The sequence below is a fragment of the Xenopus tropicalis genome, chromosome 4, assembly GCF_000004195.4.
Source record: "Xenopus tropicalis strain Nigerian chromosome 4, UCB_Xtro_10.0, whole genome shotgun sequence".
NCBI lineage: Eukaryota > Metazoa > Chordata > Amphibia > Anura > Pipidae > Xenopus > Xenopus tropicalis.
This window is the reverse complement of record NC_030680.2, coordinates 31,186,127-31,201,572: the sequence shown is the minus strand read 5'-3', so window position 1 is coordinate 31,201,572 and position 15,446 is coordinate 31,186,127. Positions and strand designations below refer to the sequence as shown.

General features: G+C 39.6%; 1 protein-coding gene across 3 annotated transcripts in view; it reads left to right on the top strand.

The window, feature by feature from the left end:
- LOC100492951 (tetraspanin 4) overlaps positions 1-15,446 on the top strand; it is a 329,574-nt gene that overhangs the window by 36,462 nt on the left and 277,666 nt on the right. The window contains exon 2 of one of the 3 annotated variants that reach the window (XM_031900609.1): positions 3,513-3,606. The exons of the other annotated variants lie outside the window; for them this stretch is intronic. The gene's annotated coding sequence lies outside the window, so the exon portion shown is untranslated. The remainder of the gene's footprint in view (positions 1-3,512; positions 3,607-15,446) is intronic. 3 annotated transcript variants of the gene reach the window in all.

Sequence of the window (15,446 nt, the reverse complement as noted above, 5' to 3'; positions counted from 1 at the left end):
ATAATACACAACATCCTGTACTTAAAATCCTTATAATACGCAAGAGTCCAAAATATCCTGTAAATTATATCTTTATAAATGGGGCTTAGTGATGTCATTGGTTATAATCGGTACTTAGTGATGTCATTTCTGTCACATGACTCACTAAATGTGTATACAATAAGTAATGTACAAATTATTAGTCACCTCGAAATTTCATGTTCTTAGATTTTATTTTCCAGGGGGGTACATTATTCACCATATGAACAGTGCTTGGTGATATTATCAGAAACTTGTGTATTAAAAAAGTCACATTTTCCCTGGTGTAAAGAATGAGGATGTTAGAAGTCACCTTGGGAGTCCCATGTTATATTTTACAACAGAGGGTATATTATTCTCTATGTAATGATCATGAGCCACAGATAAGCTGTAATATTTATCCTTATAAATGGTACTTAGTGCTGTTATTAGTTGCAAGATGTACAACTTGGTTGACTCATACTATTGTGCTGTGTTTGGGGTGCTGTGCTGCCTTGCAGCTCTGAGGGACTAGGTTCAATTCCAGCCATAGAAACTGCAGGAAATATGTGTGGGTATATTCCCACATTTCAAAAATATACAAAATAATTGGCTCCTGATGAGACTGACCATAATGTGTGCATTTGTGTGAATGTGATAGGGATTGAAAGCTCCACCGGGACATGAATTTATGTGAATGATAAATAATTTCTTTAAAGGGCACTTTTATTAGGGCACTTTGTAAAAAAAGCATGATAAGTAACTATTGATCTGCTTGTTTTGGGAATGGCTCTTTTTTTTGGCAGAGAGCTTGTGCCTACATGCTCTATGCCCCCATTTTCCATACAATTTAAAGGGGTGGTTCTCTTTTACTTTAACTTTTAATATGGTATATAGACGATGGTATTCTGAGACAATTTGCAATTGGTCTTAATTTTTTATTTCTTGTGGTTTTTCAGATATTTAGGTTTTTGTTCTGCAACTCTCCAGTTTTGTATTTCAGCAACTATCTGGTTGCTGGGGTCTTATTTACCCTAGCAACCAGGCTCTGATTTGAATAAAAAACTGGAATATGAATAGGCAGATAGGACTAAATAGGAAGATGCATAATAAATAAATAAAAGTAACATATAAAAGCAACAATAATAAAATTACAAAAAAATATGTTTTGTCTGCTGGGGTCAGTGACCCCTATCTGAAAGCTAGAAAGAGGTAGAAAAGGAAGGCATATAACTAAAAAACTCTAAAAGATAAATAATGAAGACCAGTGGAATAGGATATTTATGTCATTCTAAAATTAACTTAAAGGTGAACCGCCCCTTTAACTGCATATAGTATAGGAGGTTGATGCTCTAAATCTTACAAACACAAAGTTGCACTCAATATTGTTGGTTGTATAAAAAATGTGTATCCATTGCTGATGCTAGATGTAGGCCCAGACTGGGATACAAAATAGGCGCAGGCATGCCTGTGTGTGGCTGCTCTTAGATTATATCTTAAATGCATGGGGCATGATCTGTTACTTTGAGTTTTCCCTAGCTGTTTTCAATGCACATTTCAATTTCATCTTTCAGACATAAAGTATACTATTGATAATTATACAGTTAATATGATATATTAACTGTATATGGGCAAGGGTGCAAAGTGTAAATAAACCTGGCCTGGTGCTTAACACTATCCAATTGTTTAGTTTTTTTTATCAATTTTAGTGTGGGAAGGAAAGTAAAAAGCAAGGGGAAATGTGATAAGCAAGATGCCAGGGAAAGTCCCAGGAAGAAATCAAATGCGCCACATTGTGAGTTATGTGTATGTAGATGGCAGTAATCTTAGATATCACAGAATTAGCCTAGGTAGCTGCAAATATATTGTGTAGTCAAGAGATTGTCAGAACTGTTGTTTTCAGCAACAAATCATCTCCCTAAAACGCACCATTAGTCGCAATCCTGGATTCATGCAGAACCTGCAGTGCACAAAATGTAAATGTTCCTTTTGGAGATTCTCAATAAAAAAAAAAAAAACTTAGAGTTCTGCCTAGTAGTTACGTAGTGCTGCTACATAGCCTCATTTACTATTACAAGCACAGCAATGCAAATTACTGTGGAATTCTGTGAATAAAATACTTATTGTATTTTGTATTGTGCATTGGAGCAGCAACTTAAGGAGGCAATAAAGTTATATTTTAACAACTAGAAACAGAAATTCATAGGACTGAGTGTTACAGATTATAATATTCAGGACAATACCATGTGCAAAGGAACTTGTAACAAAGGCAACACTATGTTGTAGAATAGGGCTATATATATCTGTATCTATTGCATGTTCTACTTTTGGTTTTATCATTGCTCCCCACCTTTGAAAAGTCAACCCATATTAGGCCACTCCTCTAATATACCCTGGTTACACCCAGACATGGCAATATGTGGGTTCAGGAACACTGGCTCCCCTTCACTACTACAAAAGGGTCACCAATTCATGATGTAAGTGAGCAGAGAAATGCATGGCTGATGTATTACTAAACTCAAGAAGACAGCTATGAATTAATAAACTGTTAATGCAAACCTTCTGTATAATTTGTGTAATAAATCATGATGCTATCTCTTACAGGGCTGATAGGGAATACATTCATTTCTAAGGAGAAAATGTAGGCACTCTCAGCAGTCCCCTTTACCCAACATCTAATGTGTTACTTGTATTGTGTAAAGCTTTCCAGACTAGCAGAGGTTCTCCGGTGGGCCCTAGCCCAAGTGGGCCCCATCCACGAATGGTTCTCATCAGCTCTTTCTTTTTTCCATAATAGTTCTATATGAAACCTAATATATATATCACTGTTTACATGTTATTGTTGTAAGAGTGGTCCTTTGTAGTCTCCTGGTTGGCCCCTAAGAGCTGTCCTTATGTTTCTGGTTTTAACAATGTCTAATAATTCATAAGCCTGTTATGTTCGTTTCTCAGTGAAATATGTTTCGGTTTGTGGACTTATTTATTGCAGAGATCAGCCAATCGATGATTGCAATGTCATAACCCTGCCCCCTGATATCATAAACCCACCCCCAAAATGTTACCCACCTGCACCCAACATTATCAGTTCTGCCTCCTGCCCGGACCCCAAAGCCAAAAAAAAAAGTGGCAACCCTTCTTTTTGAACAGGAAAGTTTTCCTTTTACATGGTACACTACTCCCTGCCCTTTGAAAGTGTTCCTATCCATAACATCCATTAGCAAAGACAAAGGTACATCTGTGAAACAGATTATTTCAGTATGAGCTTTGTATCATTCGGGCTGGGCCTTTTTTATCCTTTTTAATGTGTGTGTCTGTCTGTGAAAGAAATTACTTTTTCACATTCTTTTTATTGCCATCAAAGGACACTAATATGTCATATGCGTAACAGCACAAGACTATCAGTCAGAGGCCTTTTAGAAGCTCCTATTTTGGCTCTGCTCTTGACCCCTTCCGCCTGCTGCTCTGCTATTAGCCAGGGCGATGATCTGACTGTTTCTTCCGTCCTCCTTTTCCAGAATTCTCTCACTTTCCATAGCCCTAAATTCTCTATCACTCTCCACACTAAAGAGAAGCTTCCACGGATCAGCGTTGCTATTCTGCAGTAGAAAGGTAAGAAGAAATTACTTGAAGGTGTTTGTATGAAACAGAAGGGGGAAATATTAGGATTTTATTACCCTGACCGCTTGGCCCTACATCTTTCTCTCTGCAGAATGTAAAGTGATTGAACAAGTGTTATCTTAATTTCTGGCAGAAATGTAACACAAATCCAATCAATTCTCTGCACAGCAGCAAGATCTCTAGAGCGGTATTGGGTTTTCGCAAAATGGCAAAATATAATTTCTAAGCTAAAGAGACATATTCAAGCCTTTTCCTCCCTCTCTTTGGGCCAGAAATGGAAAGCAGCATAGATATATTGTGTTTTTACTTCCCATTTAGTCCTGCTGAAAATGGTGAACATGGAATATGAAAAGATGCCAGGGTGAGCAGGATTGCACCCAGTCTTGGAGATTATTAATAGCGCTTAGTTTATGGGGCACACGTAGAATAGACATGGACAGAATTAGCTGTTACTGGAAACTTACAAGCTGCCTTGGGCGATATATTTTTGAGCATTGTTTTTATTTCTCATCCGTTCCTATTTTAGTTTATTTATTTTTAAAGCAATTGGTTAAGTCCTCTCATTTTTTTTGGACCCATATCCCATGGCAGACAGTGGCCTGATTAAAATAAGGTTTAGGGGTGTTACAAGTTTCATGTTACTGAAAGCAGCCAGTAATCTTGATTAAACTAAATTTTGTATAAGAGAAGAGTAAGAGAAACCCCAGGAAAACACCTTGCCTTGCTGTGCATTGCTTCATGGGTGCAAGTGCTCAATACTTGGGCCCTGTGGGTGTAATTTTGGCTCCAGTCAGTGTCAAATTAGGCCACTGGAATACCGGGAAAAATTCCGGCCACCTGCCTGCAATACAACTGCCCCAGCTACCAACGGCCCCTGCTCTACTGCCCAATGGGCACCAAGTACCCCAGACCGACTCTGGCTCCAGTACTGTAAAGTTGATAAATATGCACTTCTTTGTGGAAAATTAAAATGACCCCTCTCGTAAAGTTTTTTTTTAATGATTCCAACCATGACACTATCTGTATGTTCTCCCCATGCTAGTTTTCCTCTCATGCTCTACAAACATACAAGCAGGTCAATTGGCTCCTGATAGAATTAATCATAGTTTTGTCAATAATAATAATGTGTGTGGGGTGAAGGTAGTAGGATAATAAAGTTGTCATTCAGGTTTTCATTGAGGGAGACAGAGACAGACCAAAATCTCCTTTGTATTATTGCTTTTGGAATTTGTTTAATCGTCTGACTTGGTGGTGGGAAGGAACTATCTGGCATTGAGATGAATGTCAGTACGTTTCCCTATATTTTTAAGATGTTGCTTATTTTCTATGGTAAGAATCGTATGCTTAAAGGAGAAAGAAAGGTAAAAACTAAGAAAGCTTTATCAGAAAGGTCTCTGTAAATACAGCTATAAGCACTCACAGAAACGCTGCACCGACTTCTCTGTGAAAAGATTTCTTGTGTCTGTAATTTATGTGCCAGAGACACGCAGCTCCCTGTTGTCTCCTCTCTCCTGCTCCCCCTCCCTCAAGAATGCTAAGAACTCAATCCCCTTCCCTTAGAAATGTGGATCTGAGCCAATCAGCAGGAAGCTGCCTCATAGTCTTACTAACTGAGCATGTTCACTTGGTCCCAATGTGTGTGCAGGAGTGAGGCATTATGGGAACTTTCTTTACCCAGCTCAGTGTTTTTTCTTCCTGTTTGGCTTCTGATCATCTGAACAGGTGAAAATTAGGGAGACTTAAGGGCACTATTGAGACAACTGAAGGTATGCCTGCAGCTTGAGATGAACTCTTCATTAGCCTTTATTTCTCCTTTAATGTATAGAACGGCTGTTAAAAAGTAAATATTTTTTTATGAAACTTTGTATTCCTTTCTCAAAATTGGCATAGATTTGTAGGATGCGATGTAAAGGAAATATTACAAAGGCTTTTTTTTATCCCCATTGGAGCATGTGGTGGCAGCCTGGATACAAAGACCACCAGTTTAGCGCATCTTTTGTCTATTCAGACTTTATGCACCCTAATGCACACAAGGCAGCTGATTTTTTGGTACTGGAGCAGCAACAAAAATGAAAAATACAGGATGATGCAAAAGAGAATGCTATAAATGCAGAGACTTTGTTACATGTGTTCAGATATCCATTCACTGTGTGTTGTTATCACAAGCACAGCACGATATATATTCATTTATTAGCTGGTGTTTAATGGAAGCATGGGTCCTTTACACTTTCATAGTATGAGACTAAGCGGTATTTTATTTAAAAGTACATTCTGGACACAAAACCTCCAGGTTTTAGTCAGCTGGTTCAGCTACTATTGTAATCTATGCTGATGGGATAAAGGAGAACCCAACCCTAAAAATGAAAATGCCATATTGTATACGCTGAAGTTACTGCACTAGCCTGGGAGATGGAGGTTGTAGAATCACAATTAAGGGGTTGTAGATTGGGAACCACTTATAAAAAGCAATACTTGAGCATCAGTCCATTCTGAGAGATTGATGGGCCTGCCGAAAACCAGACAGAATTAATTGGGCATGCAGTGGGCAGGTCTTGGATCTATCATGTGGTTGACCAAATTGGGCCCAGATCCTTTCATTTGGTGACCTTGCTGGTTGTGTATGTCCAATGTAAAGGAACAGTAACACCAACCAAAGACTGCTATTGTTTAAATAAACATCATCTCTCACTTAATTGTTTGAGACATCTGCCAAACAAGAGGTTAGCCCCCCCCCCCCTTCCAGCTCTAATACAGGAAATAATAAAAAAGGCTTATGTATAGATAGAAATGTATTCATGCTCTCTGACACTTTATTAAAAGTGATGCGCTGGGAAAAAAACATACTACTTGTCCTTTTCCCTTTATTTGTCGCTTATTACATTTCTTTTTATTTCCACGTACAAGTATATATATGCCAAGGCCAAGTGGGCTCTGCAAAAACTGTAATGGCATAATTCTGTAACATTTCTTTTCTTGCAAGGATAATGTGTTGCCACTTTCATGGCTGGATGCAGAAGCCTTAAGGCAACCAAACAACAGCCTTGGCATTGCTTTATTGCACGTCCTCAGCACCCAAAACATCAAATATTAGCAAAGTATAAACGCTACCAAACATAAAATATGACCTGATGTACATGTCCATGAACTACACAATTAGATGGTGAGAAGGGAGGGGGAAAGTAAGTCCTGAATGGAAAGTGGAAGTAATTGTCTGTCCTGCCTCTATGCCTAAGGCTGTTGTGGTTTGGTTTTTGGGGCCAGGGACCCCATAGCATTATTGCAAGCTGACAAGAGACAAATGAAGATGACAAATATTTCAAAAACAAAAAACATGAAGACCAGCTGTACAGTTGCTATAGACAGGCAAGGTTTTCTATAACATATTAATAGTGAATTTAAAAGTGAACGACCTAATTAACAGGGTTACTCACTGTAGCTGAGTGATATATTGTAGGAAGACAGAGAACATTCACAGCACTTTAAAACATGTTATGGACACTGAGTTATGGTGTCTCCAGAGCCCTGCAATGATGTGATGGCAGTGGTGTAACTTTAAATATTTTGCCTCTGCCCCCCCAGAAAAATCATTGGAAGGGCCCAATGCACATGGACTCCTAACTGCCCCTGCTCGCACACTCCCCACCCTTGCCTGCTCCCTGCTCATAGGAAGGAAAATGGCTGGGGGGGTATAAAAAAATCTACAGTTTTCGTAGGAGCACAGTCTAAACTTACTTGACCTTAAGGGTTCCGAATCTGTTCATATGGGCACTTGGATTCAAACGAATCCTGATTTGGATGAATCCTGAACTACTGTAAATAATAATGTTCTATTCCTTTAGAGTTGTCCACAGCAACTCAACATTGTAATAGCTTGCTAGGAGTGTCAGTGACACTGCACATGGTCAGTGTTCATTAGGCTGCTGTTGAGAAGCAAAGCTTATGGTTCAGAAGAAATCACCAAAACAGTAATGTAATGTGAGACTACATATTTCATTTTTTGACAGTGGCATATATACACATTATAAATTTTCCAAATACATATACACAGTGGTAACCACCTTGGTATTTGAAGCACTGATTAAAATATCTATAATTTATATTTTGTGGTCTCATGAAGCCACATACTTTGGGCACCCTATGAATGGAGATATCTGCTCATGAGGGTTAACATCTTGTCTTTGTGCCCAATAATTGCTGAGAGCAAAAGATGCTTTAAAATACTATGATATATCCCCATTACATTAAGCAGCAATTTACAGCTTACAAATTCCCTTCAGAAAATTAAGTGCCTTGGCACTGCTACATATTGAATATTCATCTCCAAAAAACCTTTTTCAAATAAAAATGTGACTTGCAATCTATAAAACTGTCACAATAGTTACAAAACAAATTCCGGCAATGGGATCTGCTTTTCATCAAACCCAAAGTAAAGTAGATTCACCTTTATAATAGCCAGGTTATCCTTTGTTGTTTTACTGAGGTTAATGCTGCCAGTGATTTCTCAAGAAGTGGAATAAAGCAATATTTAAACATCTGGTGAGCTGTTTTTCCAAGAGCTTGACTTTATTTTTCCATGGTATTAGGAACGCTTGAGGCTTTGCATCAGCCTGCAAGAATGGAACAGAATCAGATGAGGGTGTGAGGCAGGCACAGAAGCTGCCCCGTGACCCTATTCTCTTGGGTTAATGGGTGCTCCCTCAGTACACTTTGCGCTCAGTACCACCTCTGAAGGTCAAAACTAGATTTTGGTAATTACATAACTGGATGATGTATTTTATTTTGTCATTCTGAATCCTTAGTACCCTGACAAATGATCTTCATAGTGTGCATAGTTACACAATGACATAGTAGGGGAAGGAGAAAACAGACTTAATTTTTTCAAATTAAGCTTATTCTCAGTTACCGTACTGTTGATCCAGAGAAAGCAAAACAAAATAGGACCATCTGATATAGATATCCTTTCTGACGCCAACAGTATTCCTGAGCAAATAAACTCTAAAAAATATTAACATTTAATTTTCTGTTTGGCTTTTTTATGCAGATAATTCCCCCACCCAAACTGCATCATGTATATTGCATATATCCCCTCTGTTCCCCAGCACCATCACAAAACCAATAGCTGCTTTCACCTGGTGCCCATTTTCCCTCTGACAGTGACATTTACATGTACAAACAGCACATGTGCGTTATAAAGTACCTGTTCTGGATTTTCTGCCTGGGTAAACACAGCCCCTGTTATTTGCTATGTCTGACTGTCACTTATAGAGCATTCCGAAAGAGACACAGTACATATACTCTACTATTATACTGATATTGATACTGATATCATGGCAACCTATATAGTATCGTCAGACATTGTCTCAAAGGGAGAGGAGTAGCACAAATTGTTGTTGGACCAGCACAATATGGTTGGAAGTGCAGGAGGCATCTAATCACAAGAATTGGGTTTTGAAGGGAAAAAAAGCAAACAAATTCAATAAATAATCACCTGGGTGGTAATTTGTCTGAATAATCAAGTATTTATTGTATTTGTATAGTTTCAGTACTGCTTTGTGTATTTCAATTTATTTGATTTCATTCTGCTTGATATAAAACCCATGCTGAGTTGCATTATGAACCTTTGTATTTCTTCTGCTCCATAGTGAGCTCAAGTTGCTCCAAGAGTCTTGTGCTGGCCACAGTTGGGTAAGTCCGAATGACTCACTCACGTAATGTTCTGCTTGCCTTCCAGTGCGGATTGCCGAGAAGCAGGGGCTGCTGGGAAGGGGTGCTGAGAGGGCCTCATGAACACACTATAAGCACTGATTTCCCAGCACGTACAAACCCTTAACTTAACAATGAATGAATAAATATTGTATGTAACTTGCAAGTTTTTTATGATCTGCTCAGTCTGTACATTTATGTCTTTATTCATTTAAATTACCGGCTGTAGGTATTTATGCTGGGGGCTTTGTTTTTCAATTTGTACATAGCGGGCATACAGTATGAATAATTGACATGCTGGATGGCAAAAGCGGTCCTGACGTTCCCACATTGAAAAGGAATGCATTCCGTTTGGTTTAATCTTTTTTATCCATCCCCGAAATGCACAGGACTGCTTATCCATAGTATTATATCATCATTATATAACCCGCGCATACGGGGCTTATTTTTTAACTCTCAAGACACTGGTTTGCTATCTCAGCAAAAAAAAAAAAAAAGCAACACATTCCCCCGAAGCATGAAGGACATGACTGCCTGAGCACTGCTTGCTGGTAAATGAATGTTACATTGGTAAGAAAAGAATATCTGCATATTGTTAATGGGGGCACATCGTGCTGATTGTAATTTTTTACACATCATTATTTATTATTATCTTATAAATGTATTTTAATTCAAAGAAAAATATTTTCCATACATATTTATTTTATTCATATTTATATTACATTTTGGCACCCAGTGATTAAACCTTTATCCGCAGGCCGAGAATCCTCCCTCTCTGGCAGGAGCCTTAGAGGCAGAGCTACTAAAACTCAAAATTTTCTCTTTTTTTTTTTCTTTTTGAAACTTCGAATAAACTCATTCCCACAAAAATCTGACTTTAAGCAAATGCCCCCCTCAAGGTTTAAATGTCTTCAGTATAGGCAATAAAACATTTTGGGTAGAGCCGTTCAATTGAATTCAAAATTGCAATTTGCACATTTAACTTGGATTCACAACTTACCACTACTGCGTCCCATGGAGGCAGAGCTGAGCCAAGAAGTACTGCTTCCCAATTCAACATTACCCAGCACCCTACTAGCTCACTCCCTGGTTCCACTGCCATCGTTTCAACCACTCCCACACGTTACTCACTTCTTTTTTCATCCCCTCTCACCGAAAAGACAACTTTGCTGGAACTGCACCCCCCCTCCAACTACACCTTAGGCCTGCGTCTACCCTTCCTGCCGCTAGTTCCAGCCCTGCATGGAAGCAAATCCCCCCCAAATCTGTAGTCTCCATACTGTACTACTTTGGAAACAAATGTATTAGACAATACAGTGCTTGCCAATATCACTGCACCATGGTTTATTTACTAACTTTCAAGATCACCAAGATTTTGCTTTTGATTTACCTGCATCTTACCAGGTTTTATGTGCTGAGGTTTTTATTTTTTGGTATACACTGGTTTTTGGGGGGTGGGCTCTGGCCTGCAACAGAGTGACGTCATTGGTCCAATTTTGGCACCACATTTTGCTTATCAGGGGATTTCTTGCGTGTATGTTCACTTTGAGAAAGGCTGAGGTTCCAGCCAAAATGTTAGGTTTATGTTTGAATAAACTACTCTATTTTTTCTACCCTAAGCCCTGTGAGTGCGGCATTCTTCCATTTTTGCTTTCTATATATATATATATATATATATATATATATATATGTCACAACCTCAGGGCCATGAGTTCACAGACATAGGGCAGGACCCAAAGAGCAAACGGTTGGTATCACAGGATGAGGCGTTTATTGGAGAATAGCAAGTAGCCATCAGCATGTTTCCATAAGTCAGTAAGTGGTAGCCAGCCTGCACTCTTGTTCCTTGATTCCAGGGGAACAGTCCTTCCGTAGGGAATATGGAAATACACACAGTTGGGGGGGGAATCTTCTTGCCGCAGCTAAGGTAGATTCCAAGGAAACACAGGGGAGGGTGTCCTGCCGCAGCGAGGTTACACCCCAGACAAAAGGCTCCTTGGAACTCTTGGCAGCCACCTTTGTAGCCAGAAAGGGAACAGCCCCTGTCGTAAACTCAAAACAGGGTTTGATTCCTTCTGCCAACCCAAAGGCAGCTTCCAGAGGGGCCAATCATAACTAATCCCACTGGGCCTATGGGAAGCCACCTAGTGAGCATGCCCAGTTCAGTCTATTGTATTTACCAGACAGAGCACTGCTCTGACAAGGGGTAACTATGTGTATTGTGTCACTATGGGGTCTGGCTTGGTGTGCCCTCACAATAGGGGGCAATTACATTGGAAGGGCCAGACAGAGCCGGCTGGCTACACACAATACACACCTTGATCAAAAATTACCTACACAATGCATTTGCTACAACAGGCAGGAGGGGGCAGGAGGAACATTTCAGCATACCGTATATACTCGAGTATAAGCCGAGTTTTTCAGCACTAAAAATGAGCTGAAAAAGTAACCCTCGGCTTATACTTGCGCATATACTAGCATATATACGGTAAATCGTTTCACTCGTTACGCGCGCAAACTACTTAGCAATACATGTTGTATAGTTTTGTCCCTGCTTAAGGCCGGAGCTGTATCCCTACCCATTGCTCGGGTGAGAAGTGTCATTCCCCAGGCCCAGCCCAAAAGAGGCAGCTGCAGGCAGAGTGTGAGGCGCGGATATATCAGAGCTCTGTGGGATCGGGAGGATCCATTCGCTACAAGGGCTAACGGGATGGGCTGAAGGGAAGCAGCAGCTATGAGGGAAATTGTGCATATCCGAGCGGGACAGTGCGGGAACCAGATCGGAACCAAGGTAAATACGAGAGGGAATTGATACAAATCTGATAAAGGGTCCGCTGCCTGACATTTGATGAAGTAGCGGAGTGGGTGCTGTGTAACTAGCGACCAGAATATCAGAAGCGATGCCCAGTCAGAGTCCCTCCCTCTTGGCTGAAAATATCATTTTTGCCTTTCCAACAGCGCGAGTTTCCTTTTCCTGGAGAAGGGAATGGGCCTGTGTCCATAAAAGGCAGGGCAGGAAAATGGCTGAGCCAGTGCAGTTCTGGGGTACCAGGGCATTTTACAATGGTGACACAATGGTGACTCCTCATCACTCAACCACCTGGTCACCATCTCATGTCCTGATTGTAGCGCCCAGAAGTGGAACTGTACATTAGGTGCCCAGTACTGGCTGTCTCCCATGCTCACTCAGTAGTACTATTGCAGAGATGGGCACATTCTGGGTTTGGGAGCTTGTGATATTGTGCTATATAAGGGTTATATACAGTAAATATAAGGTATGTAGTATGTTGTGACACTTCTCTTTTCACTCCCTGTTATAGGGTTCATCAAAATAAAACTAAAACAGATTTTGCTTTCTTGTTGCAGATGTCCCATGACATCACAGGCAACAAGTTGCTCTCCCACACTCGTCCTTCCTACAAGGGGCCCCTGTATGAGCTGCTCCCAGGCCAGTCACCCCTGCCGGCTTCATCCCCCACTAAGTATAGTCCTACTGAGCAGGCAGTGTGTAGCGCACAGGCAGGGGGCTGTAGGTTTGTAGTGCCATCTCAGTGCATTGTGTTTGGGTCTGAGCTTTCAGATGGAGCAAGTGCTACACATTAGAACTGCTTTGAGGTAACCTATTGTTTCTCCTACTCCCATGTAACTGGAGTCGGCTTATACTCGAGTCAATAAGTTTTTCCAGTTTTCTTAGGTAAAATTAGGTACCTCGGCTTATATTCGGATCGGCTTATACTCGAGTATATACGGTAACCAGAATATTTCATGTTTTCCCTCCAACTTGTTATGTCATAATATATATATATATATGTGTGTGTGTGTGTGTGTATTAAAGGGCCTGTAGATGCTGCTCAGTTTTTGTAATTTTGGATGCTGCTGTGTATCCTGCTCTGGGCCTCCCATGCTATAAACCCCAACATCCCATGTTTGCCAGTAGTAAGAGTGCTGCTAAAATAACATTGCCAGTAGCCAGAAAGGGATTATTTTCTTGAACTATTGGATTATTTCCAGGACAGGCTGAGAGAAGATGGGATCCCTTGCATATGCACAAATTTGGGAAAAACTGATCTTTTTCATGGATGCCCCAAAGGTTTTGTTGAACTACAGTTCTCATAATCCCCCAAACATTCTTTAGCTGTTGATGTAATGCTGGGAGTTGAAGATAAACTGTAGATGAAGGGGTTCATTTTGGTGCTATATTTAGTAAACATTGGTCATACACAGTATAATATGTTACAGTGCCCTCATGATGCTGGTTACACACAGTTTAAAAAGAGTTTTGAGCATTAAAGGACCACTATACCTTAATTTTTATTTTTCCTATGGAATATTAAGACCTGAATTAATATGTATTTTTGTGTGTTATTTCCCCAAGCTTCTACGATGGTGTTACTGACTTGCTTAAAGGGGTGGTTCACCTTTAAAGCCAACTTTTAGTATGTTATAGAGTGGCCAATTCAAATTCAATTGGTCTTCATCATTTATTTGTTACAGTTTTTTTTATAATTTGCCTTCTTATTCCAACTCTTTGCAGTTTTAAATGGGGGTCACTGACCCCGGCAGCCAAAAAACTATTGCTCTGCGAGGCTACAGTTTTATTGTTATTGTTACTTTTTGTAACTTTATTTTCTGTTTAGCCCCTCTCCTATTCATATACCGCTCTCTCATCCAAACCATTCCATGGTCGCGAAGGTAAATTAAATAACTAAAAAACTACAAATAATATAAAAAGAGAACCAACTGCAAATTGTCTTGGAATATCACTCTCTATATCATACTAAAAGTTTACTCAAAGGTGAACAACCCTTTGGCAGGCTAGCCACATGCCTCCCTATTGTTCCTATTTTGATTATAGCAATATTCTCAAAGAACTAAATACAGTATTTGTCAAAGTACTAAATGTTTTGATAAAAGAACATATTTTGATGAAAAGTATTTGTTCTTTAGATAAATTTCTTTATCATAAACCAGACAGATTGCATGGTTGGACCTTAGGGGCTACTGTACAGCAAATATAGTGTTTAAATATATTAAAGGTCTTTCTCCCTTGGATCTCTTTACTTGTGAGTGATAAGCAGCGAGGGAATGACAATCTAATTTTTGTATATGATACATTATGCAATGCCTTTGTGAGTTACCATCTGCACTGGGATGAGCTGCTAAATGTGAAATATATGAGAACAAATAAACCTTGAGAAATGTATGTGCCATTTCTCACATGGAAGATGTGCTGAAAAAAACTCAGAAGTTTCTAGTTTTGATAAAATCTACTTATTAAGTTTTCCAGGGCAATTGGAGGTAGCTAAAGAACAAGTAAACCTTTAAAATAAATGAATATGAAATTGTGAGTGCTATTCTAAGCACTTTTGCAATTTACAATCCTTATTTTTTTCAAGATTTGAAGATATTAAGGGAAATATATACTGTAAATATGAATGGATTTTATTATAACGGCACACCTGCTGGTTAGTTTCCAACCGTGATTCAGTTGAGGAACTTTTAAGAATAAAGAGAGAGGGGTGCTCTGATGTTCCTCTGGTTAGGAAAAACATTAGAATCCTCAGATAACTTTTCTCATGTCTTTTCTAACCAGAAGAACATCAGACCAGCCCTCTTTCCTTCTCCTGGAAACTTCTGCATGGTTGGAATCTGACCAGCAGGTGGTGCTGTTGTAAGATTCTTTTATTTTAACAGTACACTTTCTCCTTAATATCTTGGAATTAAAAAAAAAAATGTTTATCTATGTGAGTGTATAGATAGGTCAGTATGGGTTTATGTATGTGAGTGGATAGATAGGTCAGTATGGGTCTGTATGTGAGTGTATAGATAGGTCAGTATGGGTCTGTATGTGAGTGTATAGATAGGTCAGTATGGGTCTGTATGTGAGTGGATAGGTCAGTATGGGTCTGTATGTGAGTGGATAGGTCAGTATGGGTCTGTATGTGAGTGGATAGGTCAGTATGGGTCTGTATGTGAGTGTATAGATAGGTCAGTATGGGCCTGTATGTGAGTGTATAGATAGGTCAGTATGGGTCTGTATGTGAGTGTATAGATAGGTCAGTATGGGTCTGTATGTGAGTGGATAGGTCAGTATGGGTCTGTATGTGAGTGGATAGGTCAGTATGGGT